This window comes from Syngnathus scovelli, unplaced genomic scaffold, assembly GCF_024217435.2.
Source record: "Syngnathus scovelli strain Florida unplaced genomic scaffold, RoL_Ssco_1.2 HiC_scaffold_327, whole genome shotgun sequence".
Taxonomy (NCBI): domain Eukaryota; kingdom Metazoa; phylum Chordata; class Actinopteri; order Syngnathiformes; family Syngnathidae; genus Syngnathus; species Syngnathus scovelli.
This window is the reverse complement of record NW_026061420.1, coordinates 5,001-20,000: the sequence shown is the minus strand read 5'-3', so window position 1 is coordinate 20,000 and position 15,000 is coordinate 5,001.

Here is a 15,000-nt window from a genome sequence, read left to right as displayed (position 1 = left end):
GCGACCGCTCACTCGCGGGACCCTAATCGGCCCGCGGACCAGCCGGCGGGTCCTCCGTGAAAGCCTATCCGCCTGGCGGTGCCTCCTGGCCGGCCTGGATTCCGGACCGCGACCGCTCACTCGCGGGACCCTAATCGGCCCGCGGACCAGCCGGCGGGTCCTCCGTGAAAGCCTATCCGCCTGGCGGTGCCTCCTGGCCGGCCTGGATTCCGGACCGCCACCGCTCACTCGCGGGACCCTAATCGGCCCGCGGACCAGCCGGCGGGACCTCCGTGAAAGCCTATCCGCCTGGCGGTGCCTCCTGGCCGGCCTGGATTCCGGACGGACCGCCACCGCTCACTCGCGGGACCCTAATCGGCCCGCGGACCAGCCGGCGGGACCTCCGTGAAAGCCTATCCGCCTGGCGGTGCCTCCTGGCCGGCCTGGATTCCGGACCGCCACCGCTCACTCGCGGGACCCTAATCGGCCCGCGGACCAGCCGGCGGGACCTCCGTGAAAGCCTATCCGCCTTGGCCGGTTCCCCGGCCGGCCACGGGTGGCGAGAATCCGGCCTCCTCGCCCGGAGCGCGCTTCGACTTGGGCGAAAAATGCACTAAGTGCCAAACCCCATTCATTTACAACGGCGTGTCCGCCAGAGGGCGCACTTCCTCCGGCCGGCGGGGCTCGTTGGAGAGCGCGTCCGCCTTCGCCGGTTCCCCGGTCGGCCCGCGAACGGCGAAAAGCCGGCCTCTTCCCCCGGAGCCCGGTGGGCGAATTTTTTTTTTTTTTTTTTTTTTTTTTTTTTTTCAAAGTGCCAACGGCTCTCGCGCCGCGATGCGTCCGCCTTCGCCGGTTCCCAAGTCGGCCACGAACGGCCAAAAATCGGCCTCTTCCCCGGAGCCCGGTCGGCGAATTTTATTTTATTTTTTTCCAAAGTGCCAACGGCTCTCGCGCCGCGATGCGTCCGCCTTCGCCGGTTCCCCGGTCGGCCACGAACGGCGAAAAATCGGCCCCTTCCCCCGGAGCCCGCATGATTATACGCGATGTTAATATTTATTTAATTATTAAATAAATACATACATATGTTTATTAATAATATACGCGGTGTTGATATGTATTTAATTATTACGTATATGTGAATAAACTAACGGTGATTTACACGATTTGACTACATGCGTGACCGTGATATAGTGCCGAGGGCTCCCGCGCCGTCACGCGTCCGCCTCGGCACGTGGGGGTACCACGGGTCGCCCGCGGCAGCGAGCGTTCGGCTCGCGGGGGCCCGCGGGGTGTTATTAGGGAGTGCGGCAGCCGTGCCGAGGCTCCGGCCGGCCGCCGGAAGTCCCGCGGGGGAGCGTCGGAGCTCCGCGAGGCCGGCCGGGGAGCCTCTTAGTCATCGCCCGCGCTCGCGGTGGTCCCGGTCGCTTAAAGTGCCGCGGGAGGCGTAGCGATGCGAGTGAGTGTGCGCCAAGTGCGAGAGGCGGTGCATTTACGCGCCGTGTCCGCGAGAGGGAGGCAATTCCCCGTTGCGACCTCCGGGAGATCAGCGGGCCGCCGAAAAGGCTCAGCCGGGGTGCCTGGAGCCTCCTCGGGCGTCGAGTTAGGAGGGGGGGCGCGCGGAGAACCGGCTGGATGTCCCCTGGAAGCTCAGCGGGCCGTGGGAAAGGCTTGGCCGGGGTGCCTGGAGCCTCGGCCGGCTTAAAAAGGTGGGAGGGGGGCGCGCGGAGAACCGGCTGGAGGTCCCCTGGAAGCTCAGCGGGCCGTGGGAAAGGCTTGGCCGGGGTGCCTGGAGCCTCGGCCGGCTTAAAAAGTTGGGAGGGGGGCGCGCGGAGAACCGGCTGGAGGTCCCCTGGAAGCTCAGCGGGCCGTTCAAAACGCTTAGCCGAGGTGCCTGGAGCCTCGGCCGGCTTAAAAGTGAGGAGGAAAGCGCGCGGAGAACCGGCCGGAGGTCCCCTGGAAGCTCAGCGGGCCGTGGGAAAAAGCTTAGCCGGGGTGCCGGAAGCCTCGGCCGGCTTAAAACGTGAGGAGGAAAGCACCGGGAGAACCGGCTGGAGGTCTTCTGGAAGCTCAGCGGGCCGTGGAGAAAGCTTAGCCGGGGTGCCGGAAGCCTCGGCCGGCTTAAAATGTGAGGAGGAAACCGGCTGGACGTCTTCTGGAAGATCAGCGGGCCGTGGAAAATGCTAAGCCGAGGTGCTGGTTGTCGAATAAGGCTCCGCCATCTCGTAGAAGGTGCTAATAAAGTTCATATCCGCTCGGCTGGAGGTAATTGGCCAGCGGACCGGCCGGCGGGACCTCCGTGACCGCCTATCCGCCTGGCGGTGCCTCCTGGCCGGCGTGCATTCCGGGCCGCGACCGCTCACTTACGGGACCCTGATTGGCCCGCGGACCGGCCGGCGGGACCTCCGTGACCGCCTATCCGCCTGGCGGTGCCTGCTGGCCGGCGTGCATTCCGGGCCGCGACCGCTCACTTACGGGACCCTGATTGGCCCGCGGACCGGCCGGCGGGACCTCCGTGACAGCCTACCCGCCTGGCGGTGGCTGCTGGCCGGCGCGGATTCCGGGCCGCGACCGCTAACTTACGGGACCCTAATTGGCCCGCGGACCAGCTGGCGGGACCTCCGTGACAGCCTACCCGCCTGGCGGTGCCTCCTGGCCGGCGTGGATTCCGGGCCGCGACCGCTAACTTACGGGACCCTAAACGGCCCGCGGACCAGCTGGCGGGACCTCCGTGACCGCCCATCCGCCTGCCGGTGCCTCCTGGCCGGCGTGGATTCCGGGCCGCGACCGCTAACTTACGGGACCATAAATGGCCCGCGGACCAGCTGGCGGGACCTCCGTGACCGCCTATCCGCCTGGCGGTGCCTCCTGGCCGGCCTGGATTCCGGGCCGCGACCGCTCACCTACGGGACCCTAAATGGCCCGCGGACCAGCCGGCGGGACCTCCGTGACAGCCTATCCGCCTCCCGGTGGCTGCTGGCCGGCGCGGATTCCGGGCCGCGACCGCTAACTTACGGGACCCCAATTGGCCCGCGGACCAGCCGGCGGGACCCCCGTGACCGCCTATCCGCCTTGGCCGGTTCCCCGGCCGGCCACGGATGGCGAGAATCCGGCCTCCTCGCCCGGAGCGCTCGTCGGCTTCGGCGAAAAATGCACTAAGTGCCAAACCCCATTCATTTACAATAGCGTGTCCGCCAGAGGGCGCAGTTCCCCCCGCGGACCGGCCGGCGGGACCTCCGTGACCGCCTATCCGCCTGGCGGTGGCTGCGGGCCGGCGCGAATTCCGGGCCGCGACCGCTAACTTACGGGACCCCGATTGGCCCGCGGACCAGCCGGCGGGACCTCCGTGACCGCCTATCCGCCTGCGCTGGTTCCCCGGCCGGCGCGAATTCCGGGCCGCGACCGCTAACTTACGGGACCCCGATTGGCCCGCGGACCAGCCGGCGGGACCTCCGTGACCGCCTATCCGCCTGCGCTGGTTCCCCGGCCGGCGCGAATTCCGGGCCGCGACCGCTAACTTACGGGACCCCGATTGGCCCGCGGACCAGCCGGCGGGACCTCCGTGACCGCCTATCCGCCTGCGCTGGTTCCCCGGCCGGCGCGAATTCCGGGCCGCGACCGCTAACTTACGGGACCCCGATTGGCCCGCGGACCAGCCGGCGGGACCTCCGTGACCGCCTATCCGCCTGCGCTGGTTCCCCGGCCGGCGCGAATTCCGGGCCGCGACCGCTAACTTACGGGACCCCGATTGGCCCGCGGACCAGCCGGCGGGACCTCCGTGACCGCCTATCCGCCTGCGCTGGTTCCCCGGCCGGCGCGAATTCCGGGCCGCGACCGCTAATTTACGGGACCCCAATTGGCCCGCGGACCAGCCGGCGGGACCTCCGTGACCGCCTATCCGCCTTCGCTGGTTCCCCGGTCGGCGTGTATTCCGGGCCGCGGCCGCTCACTTACGGGACCAAAATTGGCCCGCGGACCAGCCGGCGGGACCTCCGTGACCGCCTATCCGCCTGCGCTGGTTCCCCGGCCGGCGTGGATTCCGGACCGCGACCGCTAAATTACGGGACCCAAATTGGCCCGCGGACCAGCCGGCGGGACATCCGTGACCGCCTATCCGCCTTCGCTGGTTCCCCGGTCGGCCACAGATGACGAATATTCGGCCTCTCGCTCTGGAAGTCCTGCCGACTTAGCCGAAAATTTTCTAAGTGCCATCGGCTCTCGCTCGGAAAAGTGTCCCCTCGTCTGGTTCCCCAGCTCGGCCTCAGAATTCGAAAATTCGGCCTCTCTGAGGTACCAGGGGTGGGCTTTATGTACTTGGTCCCCCCAGTTAGTGTACTCATCACTTTACCCCCCTTTCGCAAAATATAGTCGGCACGTATGTGCAGAACTGTTTATTTTCATTTTAAAAATTTTCTAAGTGCCAGCGGAAGCTGTCACACGAACTGTCCGAGCTACCACGGTGCCCATCCCGGGCAGTGACGGCAAAAGGCCGATGTGTGTTTGATGGAAGTCTGAATAATTTCTAAGTGCCAACGGCTCAACCGCCGTAAAGTGTCCGCCTCGGCTGGTTCTCCCGGTCGGCCCGAACGAGCGAAAATTCGGCCTCTTCCCCTGGAGGTCCGGAACATTTTGGCGAATATTTTCAAAGTGCCAACGGCTGTTGCGCCGTAAAGTGTCCGCCTCGGCTGGTTCTCCCCGGTCGGCCCGAACGAGCGAAAATTCGGCCTCTTCCCCTGGAGGTCCGGAACATTTTGGCGAATATTTTCAAAGTGCCAACGGCTGTTGCGCCGTAAAGTGTCCGACCCGGCCGGTTCCTCCGGTCGGCCCGAACGAGCGAAAATTCGGCCTCTTCCCCTGGAGGTCCGGAACATTTTGGCGAATATTTTCAAAGTGCCAACGGCTGTTGCGCCGTAAAGTGTCCGACCCGGCCGGTTCCTCCGGTCGGCCCGAACGAGCGAAAATTCGGCCTCTTCCCCTGGAGGTCCGGAACATTTTGGCGAATATTTTCAAAGTGCCAACGGCTGTTGCGCCGTAACGTGTCCGACCCGGCCGGTTCCTCCGGTCGGCCCGAACGAGCGAAAATTCGGCCTCTTCCCCTGGAGGTCCGGAACATTTTGGCGAATATTTTCAAAGTGCCAACGGCTGTTGCGCCGTAACGTGTCCGACCCGGCTGGTTCCTCCGGTCGGCTTGAACGAGCGAAAATTCGGCCTCTTCCCCTGGAGGTCCGGAACATTTTGGCGAATATTTTCAAAGTGCCAACGGCTGTTGCGCCGTAACGTGTCCGACCCGGCTGGTTCCTCCGGTCGGCTTGAACGAGCGAAAATTCGGCCTCTTCCCCTGGAGGTCCGGAACATTTTGGCGAATATTTTCAAAGTGCCAACGGCTGTTGCGCCGTAACGTGTCCGACCCGGCCGGTTCCTCCGGTCGGCCCGAACGAGCGAAAATTCGGCCTCTTCCCCTGGAGGTCCGGAACATTTTGGCGAATATTTTCAAAGTGCCAACGGCTGTTGCGCCGTAACGTGTCCGACCCGGCTGGTTCCTCCGGTCGGCTTGAACGAGCGAAAATTCGGCCTCTTCCCCTGGAGGTCCGGAACATTTTGGCGAATATTTTCAAAGTGCCAACGGCTGTTGCGCCGTAACGTGTCCGACCCGGCTGGTTCCTCCGGTCGGCTTGAACGAGCGAAAATTCGGCCTCTTCCCCTGGAGGTCCGGAACATTTTGGCGAATATTTTCAAAGTGCCAACGGCTGTTGCGCCGTAACGTGTCCGACCCGGCCGGTTCCTCCGGTCGGCCCGAACGAGCGAAAATTCGGCCTCTTCCCCTGGAGGTCCGGAACATTTTGGCGAATATTTTCAAAGTGCCAACGGCTGTTGCGCCGTAACGTGTCCGACCCGGCTGGTTCCTCCGGTCGGCCCGAACGAGCGAAAATTCGGCCTCTTCCCCTGGAGGTCCGGACGACTTTGGCGAATATTTTCTAAGTGCGAACGGCTGTTGCGCCGTAACGTGTCCGACCCGGCCGGTTCCTCCGGTCGGGCCCGAACGATGCGAAAATTCGGCCTCTTCCCCTGGAGGTCCTGTGAAGTTTAACGAATATTTTCTAAGTGCGAACGGCTGTTGCGCCGTAACGTGTCCGACCCGGCCGGTTCCTCCGGTCGGCCCGAACGAGCGAAAATTCGGCCTCTTCCCCTGGAGGTCCGGACGACTTTGACGAATATTTTCTAAGTGCCAACGGCTGTTCCGCCGTAACGTGTCCGACCCGGCCGGTTCCTCCGGTCGGCCTGAACAAGTGAAAATTCGGCCTCTTCCCCTGGAGGTCCGGAACATTTTGGCGAATATTTTCTAAGTGCCATCGGCTCTTCCGCCGTAAGGTGTCCGACCCGGCCGGTTCCTCCGGTCGGCCTGAACGAGCGAAAATTCGGCCTCTTCCCCTGGAGGTCCTGTCAAGTTTAACGAATATTTTCTAAGTGCCATCGGCTCTTCCGCCGTAATGTGTCCGACTCGGCCGGTTCCTCCGGTCGGCCTGAACGAGCGAAAATTCGGCCTCTTCCCCTGGAGGTCCTGTCAAGTTTAACGAATATTTTCTAAGTGCCATCGGCTCTTCCGCCGTAAGGTGTCCGACTCGGCCGGTTCCTCCGGTCGGCCTGAACGAGCGAAAATTCGGCCTCTTCCCCTGGAGGTCCTGTCAAGTTTAACGAATATTTTCTAAGTGCCATCGGCTCTTCCGCCGTAAGGTGTCCGACTCGGCCGGTTCCTCCGGTCGGCCTGAACGAGCGAAAATTCGGCCTCTTCCCCTGGAGGTCCTGTCAAGTTTAACGAATATTTTCTAAGTGCCATCGGCTCTTCCGCCGTAAGGTGTCCGACTCGGCCGGTTCCTCCGGTCGGCCTGAACAAGTGAAAATTCGGCCTCTTCCCCTGGAGGTCCGGAACATTTTGGCGAATATTTTCTAAGTGCCATCGGCTCTTCCGCCGTAAGGTGTCCGACTCGGCCGGTTCCTCCGGTCGGCCTGAACGAGCGAAAATTCGGCCTCTTCCCCTGGAGGTCCTGTCAAGTTTAACGAATATTTTCTAAGTGCCATCGGCTCTTCCGCCGTAAAGCGTCCGACTCGGCTGGTTCCCGATGTCGGCCAGAACAAGTGGAAATTCGGCCTCTTCCCCTGGAGGTCAGTTGAAGTTTAACGAATATTTTCTAAGTGCCAACGGCTGCTCCGCCGTAAAGCGTCCGACTCGGCTGGTTCCCGATGTCGGCCAGAACAAGTGAAAATTCGGCCTCTTCCCCTGGAGGTCCGTTCAAGATTAACGAATATTTCCTAAGTGCCAACGGCTGCTCCGCCGTAAAGCGTCCGACTCGGCTGGTTCCCGATGTCGGCCAGAACAAGTGAAAATTCGGCCTCTTCCCCTGGAGGTCCGTTCAAGATTAACGAATATTTTCTAAGTGCCAACGGCTCTTGCGCCGAAAAGCGTCCGCCTCGGCTGGTTCCCGCGGTCGGACACAAAATGTGTCAATTCGGCCTCTCTGAGGTACCAGGGGTAGGCTTTATGTACTTGGTCCCCCCAGTTAGTGTACTCATCACTTTACCCCCCTTTCGCAAAATATAGTCGGCACGTATGTGCAGAACTGTTTATTTTCATTTTAAAAATTGTCTAAGTGCCAGCGGAAGCTGTCACACGAACTGTCCGAGCTACCACGGTGCCCATCCCGGGCAGTGACGGCAAAAGGCCGATGTGTGTTTGATGGAAGTCTGAATAATTTCTAAGTGCCAACGGCTCAACCGCCGTAAAGTGTCCGCCTCGGCCGGTTCTCCCGGTCGGCCCGAACGAGCGAAAATTCGGCCTCTTTCCCTGGAGGTCCGGAACATTTTGGCGAATATTTTCTAAGTGCCAACGGGTGCTCCGCCGTAAAGTGTCCGCCTCGGCTGGTTCCCCCGGTCGGCCAGAACAAGTGAAAATTCGGCCTCTTCCCCTGGAGGTCCGGAACATTTTGGCGAATATTTCCTAAGTGCCAACGGCTCAACCGCCGTAAAGTGTCCGCCTCGGCCGGTTCTCCCGGTCGGCCCGAACGAGCGAAAATTCGGCCTCTTTCCCTGGAGGTCCGGAACATTTTGGCGAATATTTTCTAAGTGCCAACGGGTGCTCCGCCGTAAAGTGTCCGCCTCGGCCGGTTCCCCCGGTCGGCCAGAACAAGTGAAAATTCGGCCTCTTCCCCTGGAGGTCCGGAACATTTTGGCGAATATTTCCTAAGTGCCAACGGCTGCTCCGCCGTAAAGTGTCCGCCTCGGCCGGTTCACCCGGTCGGCCAGAACAAGTGAAAAATCGGCCTCTTCCCCTGGAAGTCCGGCCGAGTTAAGGTAAATATTTCCTAAGTGCCAACGGCTGCTCAGCCTTAAAGTGTCCGACTCGGCTGGTTCCCGATGTCGGCCAGAACAAGTGAAAATCCGGCCTCTTCCCCTGGAAGTCCGGCCGAGTTAAGGCAAATATTTCCTAAGTGCCAACGGCTGCTCCGCCGTAAAGTGTCCGACTCGGCTGGTTCCCGATGTCGGCCAGAACAAGTGAAAATCCGGCCTCTTCCCCTGGAAGTCCGGCCAAGTTCGGCGAATATTTCCTAAGTGCTAACGGCTGCTCCGCCGTAAAGAGACCGACTCGGCTGGTTCCCGATGTCGGCCAGAACAAGTGAAAATTCGGCCTCTTCCCCTGGAGGTCAGTTGAAGTTTAACGAATATTTCCTAAGTGCCAACGGCTGCTCCGCCGTAAAGTGTCCGACTCGGCTGGTTCCCGATGTCGGCCAGAACGAGTGAATATTCGGCCTCTTCCCCTGGAGGTCCGGAACATTTTGGCGAATATTTCCTAAGTGCCAACGGCTGTTCCGCCGTAAAGAGTCCGACTCGGCTGGTTCCCGATGTCGGCCAGAACAAGTGAAAAATCGGCCTCTTCCCCTGGAAGTCCGGCCGAGTTAAGGCAAATATTTCCTAAGTGCCAACGGCTGTTCCGCCGTAAAGGGTCCGACTCGGCTGGTTCCCGATGTCGGCCAGAACAAGTGAAAAATCGGCCTCTTCCCCTGGAAGTCCGGCCGAGTTAAGGCAAATATTTCCTAAGTGCCAACGGCTGCTCCGCCGTAAAGCGTCCGACTCGGCTGGTTCCCGATGTCGGCCAGAATAAGTGGAAATTCGGCCTCTTCCCCTGGAGGTCCGTTCAAGATTAACGAATATTTTCTAAGTGCCAACGGCTGCTCCGCCGAAAAGCGTCCGACTCGGCTGGTTCCCGATGTCGGCCAGAACAAGTGAAAATTCGGCCTCTTCCCCTGGAGGTCAGTTGAAGTTTAACGAATATTTTCTAAGTGCCAACGGCTGTTCCGCCGTAAAGAGTCCGACTCGGCTGGTTCCCGATGTCGGCCAGAACAAGTGAAAATTCGGCCTCTTCCCCTGGAGGTCAGTTGAAGTTTAACGAATATTTTCTAAGTGCCAACGGCTGTTCCGCCGTAAAGAGTCCGACTCGGCTGGTTCCCGATGTCGGCCAGAACAAGTGAAAATTCGGCCTCTTCCCCTGGAAGTCCGGCCGAGTTAAGGCAAATATTTCCTAAGTGCCAACGGCTGTTCCGCCGTAAAGAGTCCGACTCGGCTGGTTCCCGATGTCGGCCAGAACAAGTGAAAAATCGGCCTCTTCCCCTGGAAGTCCGGCCGAGTTAAGGCAAATATTTCCCAAGTGCCAACGGCTGTTCCGCCGTAAAGGGTCCGACTCGGCTGGTTCCCGATGTCGGCCAGAACAAGTGAAAAATCGGCCTCTTCCCCTGGAAGTCCGGCCAAGTTCGGCGAATATTTCCTAAGTGCCAACGGCTGTTCCGCCGTAAAGAGTCCGACTCGGCTGGTTCCCGATGTCGGCCAGAACAAGTGAAAATTCGGCCTCTTCCCCTGGAAGTCCGGCCGAGTTAAGGCAAATATTTCCTAAGTGCCAACGGCTGTTCCGCCGTAAAGAGTCCGACTCGGCTGGTTCCCGATGTCGGCCAGAACAAGTGAAAAATCGGCCTCTTCCCCTGGAAGTCCGGCCAAGTTCGGCGAATATTTCCTAAGTGCCAACGGCTGTTCCGCCGTAAAGAGTCCGACTCGGCTGGTTCCCGATGTCGGCCAGAACAAGTGAAAATTCGGCCTCTTCCCCTGGAAGTCCGGCCGAGTTAAGGCAAATATTTCCTAAGTGCCAACGGCTGTTCCGCCGTAAAGAGTCCGACTCGGCTGGTTCCCGATGTCGGCCAGAACAAGTGAAAATCCGGCCTCTTCCCCTGGAAGTCCGGCCGAGTTAAGGCGAATATTTCCTAAGTGCCAACGGCTGCTCAGCCTTAAAGTGTCCGACTCGGCTGGTTCCCGATGTCGGCCAGAACAAGTGAAAATCCGGCCTCTTCCCCTGGAAGTCCGGCCGAGTTAAGGCGAATATTTCCTAAGTGCCAACGGCTGCTCAGCCTTAAAGTGTCCGACTCGGCCGGTTCCCGATGTCGGCCAGAACAAGTGAAAATCCGGCCTCTTCCCCTGGAAGTCCGGCCGAGTTAAGGCAAATATTTCCTAAGTGCCAACGGCTGTTCCGCCGTAAAGGGTCCGACTCGGCTGGTTCCCGATGTCGGCCAGAACAAGTGAAAAATCGGCCTCTTCCCCTGGAAGTCCGGCCGAGTTCGGCGAATATTTCCTAAGTGCCAACGGCTGTTCCGCCGTAAAGAGTCCGACTCGGCTGGTTCCCGATGTCGGCCAGAACAAGTGAAAATCCGGCCTCTTCCCCTGGAAGTCCGGCCGAGTTAAGGCGAATATTTCCTAAGTGCCAACGGCTGCTCCGCCGTAAAGCGTCCGACTCGGCTGGTTCCCGATGTCGGCCAGAATAAGTGGAAATTCGGCCTCTTCCCCTGGAGGTCAGTTGAAGTTTAACGAATATTTTCTAAGTGCCAACGGCTGCTCCGCCTTAAAGCGTCCGACTCGGCTGGTTCCCGATGTCGGCCAGAACAAGTGAAAATTCGGCCTCTTCCCCTGGAGGTCCGTTCAAGTTTGGGGAATATTTTCTAAGTGCCAACGGCTGCTCCGCCTTAAAGCGTCCGACTCGGCTGGTTCCCGATGTCGGCCAGAACAGGTGAAAATTCGGCCTCTTCCCCTGGAGGTCCGTTCAAGTTTGGCGAATATTTTCTAAGTGCCAACGGCTGCTCCGCCTTAAAGTGTCCGACTCGGCTGGTTCCCGATGTCGGGCAGAACAAGTGACAATTCGGCCTCTTCCCCTGGAAGTCCGGCCGAGTTTGGCGAATATTTTCTAAGTGCCAACGGCTGCTCCGCCGTAAAGAGTCCGACTCGGCTGGTTCCCGATGTCGGCCAGAAAAAGTGACAATTCGGCCTCTTCCCCTGGAGGTCCTTTGAAGTTTAGCGAATATTTTCTAAGTGCCAACGGCTCTTGCGCCGAAAAGCGTCCGCCTCGGCTGGTTCCCGCGGTCGGCCGTAATAGGCGAAAATTCGGCCTCTTCCCCTGGAGCGACCTCCAAATTTGGGCGAAATTTTTTCTAAGTGCCTAAAGGTACCAGGGGTTTGGGTACCAGGGGTGCATTACCAACTGGTCTTTTGTCAACCCATGTACTTTTTCTAGAGTACATGGGTTGGTCCCCCCACTTAGTGTACTCATCACTTTACCCCCCTTTCGCAAAATATAGTCAGAACGAGCATGGGGGACGCAATTGTTTTCCATGCAAATCAATTGGGCCTGGTCCGAGCGCTGGTAACGGCCGCCAGCAAGCGTCCCCTGCTCGGATAGCAGAACTGAAGAAGGCACGGCACTTCCAGAGAGAGAGAGAAAATTTTCTAAGTGCCACATTTCTCAAAAATTTTCAAAGTGCCACATCTCTCAAAAAATTTCTAAGTGCCACATCTCTCAAAAAATTTCTAAGTGCCACATCTCTCAAAAACTTTCAAAGTGCCACATCTCTCAAAAACTTTCAAAGTGCCACATCTCTGAAAAACTTTCTAAGTGCCACGTCTCTGAAAAATTTTCTAAGTGCCACAGCACGGCTGTGAAATATTCAAAGTCCTACAGGCATTGGCAGAATGCGCGGACGGCCGTCTGCTCCCGGCGGCCGCCGCGAAGCTACTACCCCCTCCCGGGGACGGCTGTCTGCTCCCGGCAGCCGTCCTTACCCCCCTCCCCCGTTTGCACCGCCTGAAGTTAGACCCGCCTTGGTAGGGCCCCCACCGGCCCCGGCTCGCCGGCGTTGGGTGGACGGTTCCTGCCCACTTGCGGGTCCCGGTCGCTTGGCAACCGACCGGGGAGGACCAGCCGCCTCCTTAAACACAGGCTGGAAGGGAAATCCGGTCAAGCTACGGAGGACCGGCCGCCTCCTTAAACACAGGCCGGAAGGGAAATCCGATCAAGCTACGGAGGACCGGTCGCCTCCCTAAACACAGGCCGGGCAAAAATCTGCGAATGGGCCCGTCAAGGGTAGTGGGTCATCCAAGGTGGGAGGTACCGGCCGCCTCCTTAAACACAGGCCGGGCAAAAATCTGCGAATGGCCCGTCAAGGGTTGTTGGTCATCCAAGGAGGGAGGTACCGGCCGCCTCCTTAAACACAGGCCGGGCAAAAATCTGCGAATGGCCCGTCAAGGGTTGTTGGTCATCCAAGGAGGGAGGTACCGGCCGCCTCCTTAAACACAGGCCGGGCAAAAATCTGCGAATGGCCCGTCAAGGGTTGTTGGTCATCCAAGGAGGGAGGTACCGGCCGCCTCCTTAAACACAGGCCGGGCAAAAATCTGCGAACGGCCCGTCAAGGGTTCTGTCTCATCCAAGAAAGGGGTACCGGCCGCCTCAGAGGCCGGAGCGAAGGGGGCGAAAGGCTGTCGATGGGGAAGGATCGGGGCCACGGCTAATCTAGCGATGCCCGCGTCGGGCGGTCACTCCGACGAATGAGCGGGGCCGAATCCGGCGCGAGGCGGCCTTCAGGCACGTGGTTCGAGACGACCTCACCCGGCTCTAGCCCGGAGGATCGGAGGCAACGGCCGTCTCCTTAAGCTAAGGCCGGACGAAAATCTGCGGATGCGGTCCATCCAAGGCAGACGGAGGTACCGGCCGCCTCGGTAAATAAAGCCCGGGCAAAAATCTGCGAACGGCCCGTCAAGGGTTCTGTCTCATCCAAGAAAGGGGTACCGGCCGCCTCAGAGGCCGGAGCGAAGGGGGCGAAAGGCTGTCGATGGGGAAGGATCGGGGCCACGGCTAATCTAGCGATGCCCGCGTCGGGCGGTCACTCCGACGAATGAGCGGGGCCGAATCCGGCGTAGGCGGCCTTCAGGCACGTGGTTCGAGACGACCTCACCCGGCTCTAGCCCGGAGGATCGGAGGCAACGGCCGTCTCCTTAAGCTAAGGCCGGACGAAAATCTGCGGATGCGGTCCATCCAAGGCAGACGGAGGTACCGGCCGCCTCGGTAAATAAAGCCCGGGCAAAAATCTGCGAACGGCCCGTCAAGGGTTCTCTCTCATCCAAGAAAGGGGTACCGGCCGCCTCAGAGGCCGGAGCGAAGGGGGCGAAAGGCTGTCGATGGGGAAGGATCGGGGCCACGGCTAATCTAGCGATGCCCGCGTCGGGCGGTCACTCCGACGAATGAGCGGGGCCGAATCCGGCGTAGGCGGCCTTCAGGCACGTGGTTCGAGACGACCTCACCCGGCTCTAGCCCGGAGGATCGGAGGCAACGGCCGTCTCCTTAAGCTAAGGCCGGACGAAAATCTGCGGATGCGGTCCATCCAAGGCAGACGGAGGTACCGGCCGCCTCGGTAAATAAAGCCCGGGCAAAAATCTGCGAACGGCCCGTCAAGGGTTCTGTCTCATCCAAGAAAGGGGTACCGGCCGCCTCAGAGGCCGGAGCGAAGGGGGCGAAAGGCTGTCGATGGGGAAGGATCGGGGCCACGGCTAATCTAGCGATGCCCGCGTCGGGCGGTCACTCCGACGAATGAGCGGGGCCGAATCCGGCGTAGGCGGCCTTCAGGCACGTGGTTCGAGACGACCTCACCCGGCTCTAGCCCGGAGGATCGGAGGCAACGGCCGTCTCCTTAAGCTAAGGCCGGACGAAAATCTGCGGATGCGGTCCATCCAAGGCAGACGGAGGTACCGGCCGCCTCGGTAAACAAAGCCCGGGCAAAAATCTGCGAATGGTCCGTCAAGGATTCTGGCTCATCCAAGGTGGGGGTACCGGCCGCCTCTATTAACAGGCCGGAGTACAGGGGGCGAAAGGCTGTCGATGGGGAAGGATCGGGGCCACGGCTAATCTAGCGATGCCCGCGTCGGGCGGTCACTCCGACGAATGAGCGGGGCCGAATCCGGCGCGAGGCGGCCTTCAGGCACGTGGTTCGAGACGACCTCACCCGGCTCTAGCCCGGAGCGAATATCATCTCCAAGGTGTGGAGGCAACGGCCGTCTCCTTAAGCTAAGGCCGGACGAAAATCTGCGGATGCGGTCCATCCAAGGCAGACGGAGGTACCGGCCGCCTCGGTAAACAGAGGCCGGGCGAAAATCTGCGAATGGTCCGTTAAGGATTCTCTCTCATCCAAGGAAGGGGTACCGGCCGCCTCTATTAACAGGCCGGAGCACAGGGGGCGAAAGGCTGTCGATGGGGAAGGATCGGGGCCACGGCTAATCTAGCGATGCCCGCGTCGGGCGGTCACTCCGACGAATGAGCGGGGCCGAATCCGGCGCGAGGCGGCCTTCAGGCACGTGGTTCGAGACGACCTCACCCGGCTCTAGCCCGGAGCGAAAAAACAACACTCTTATAACCTGACCGACATGCGCCCATGACCCGCCTTGGTAGGGCCCCCACCGGCCCCGGCTACCGCCGGCGTTGGGTGGACGGTTCCTCCCCACTTGCGGGTCGCACTCCAGCGCTACGGCCGCCGCGCGAGCGCGCGCCCCGCGCCGCCCGCGCAGGCCTAGCGCGAACCGTACGGCAGCGAAACCGAGACGCCCCGGCTCAACCTCACCCAGAGGCCATCCACGGAGGCCGAGCGCGCGATCCGACTTGCGGCACGCCACGTG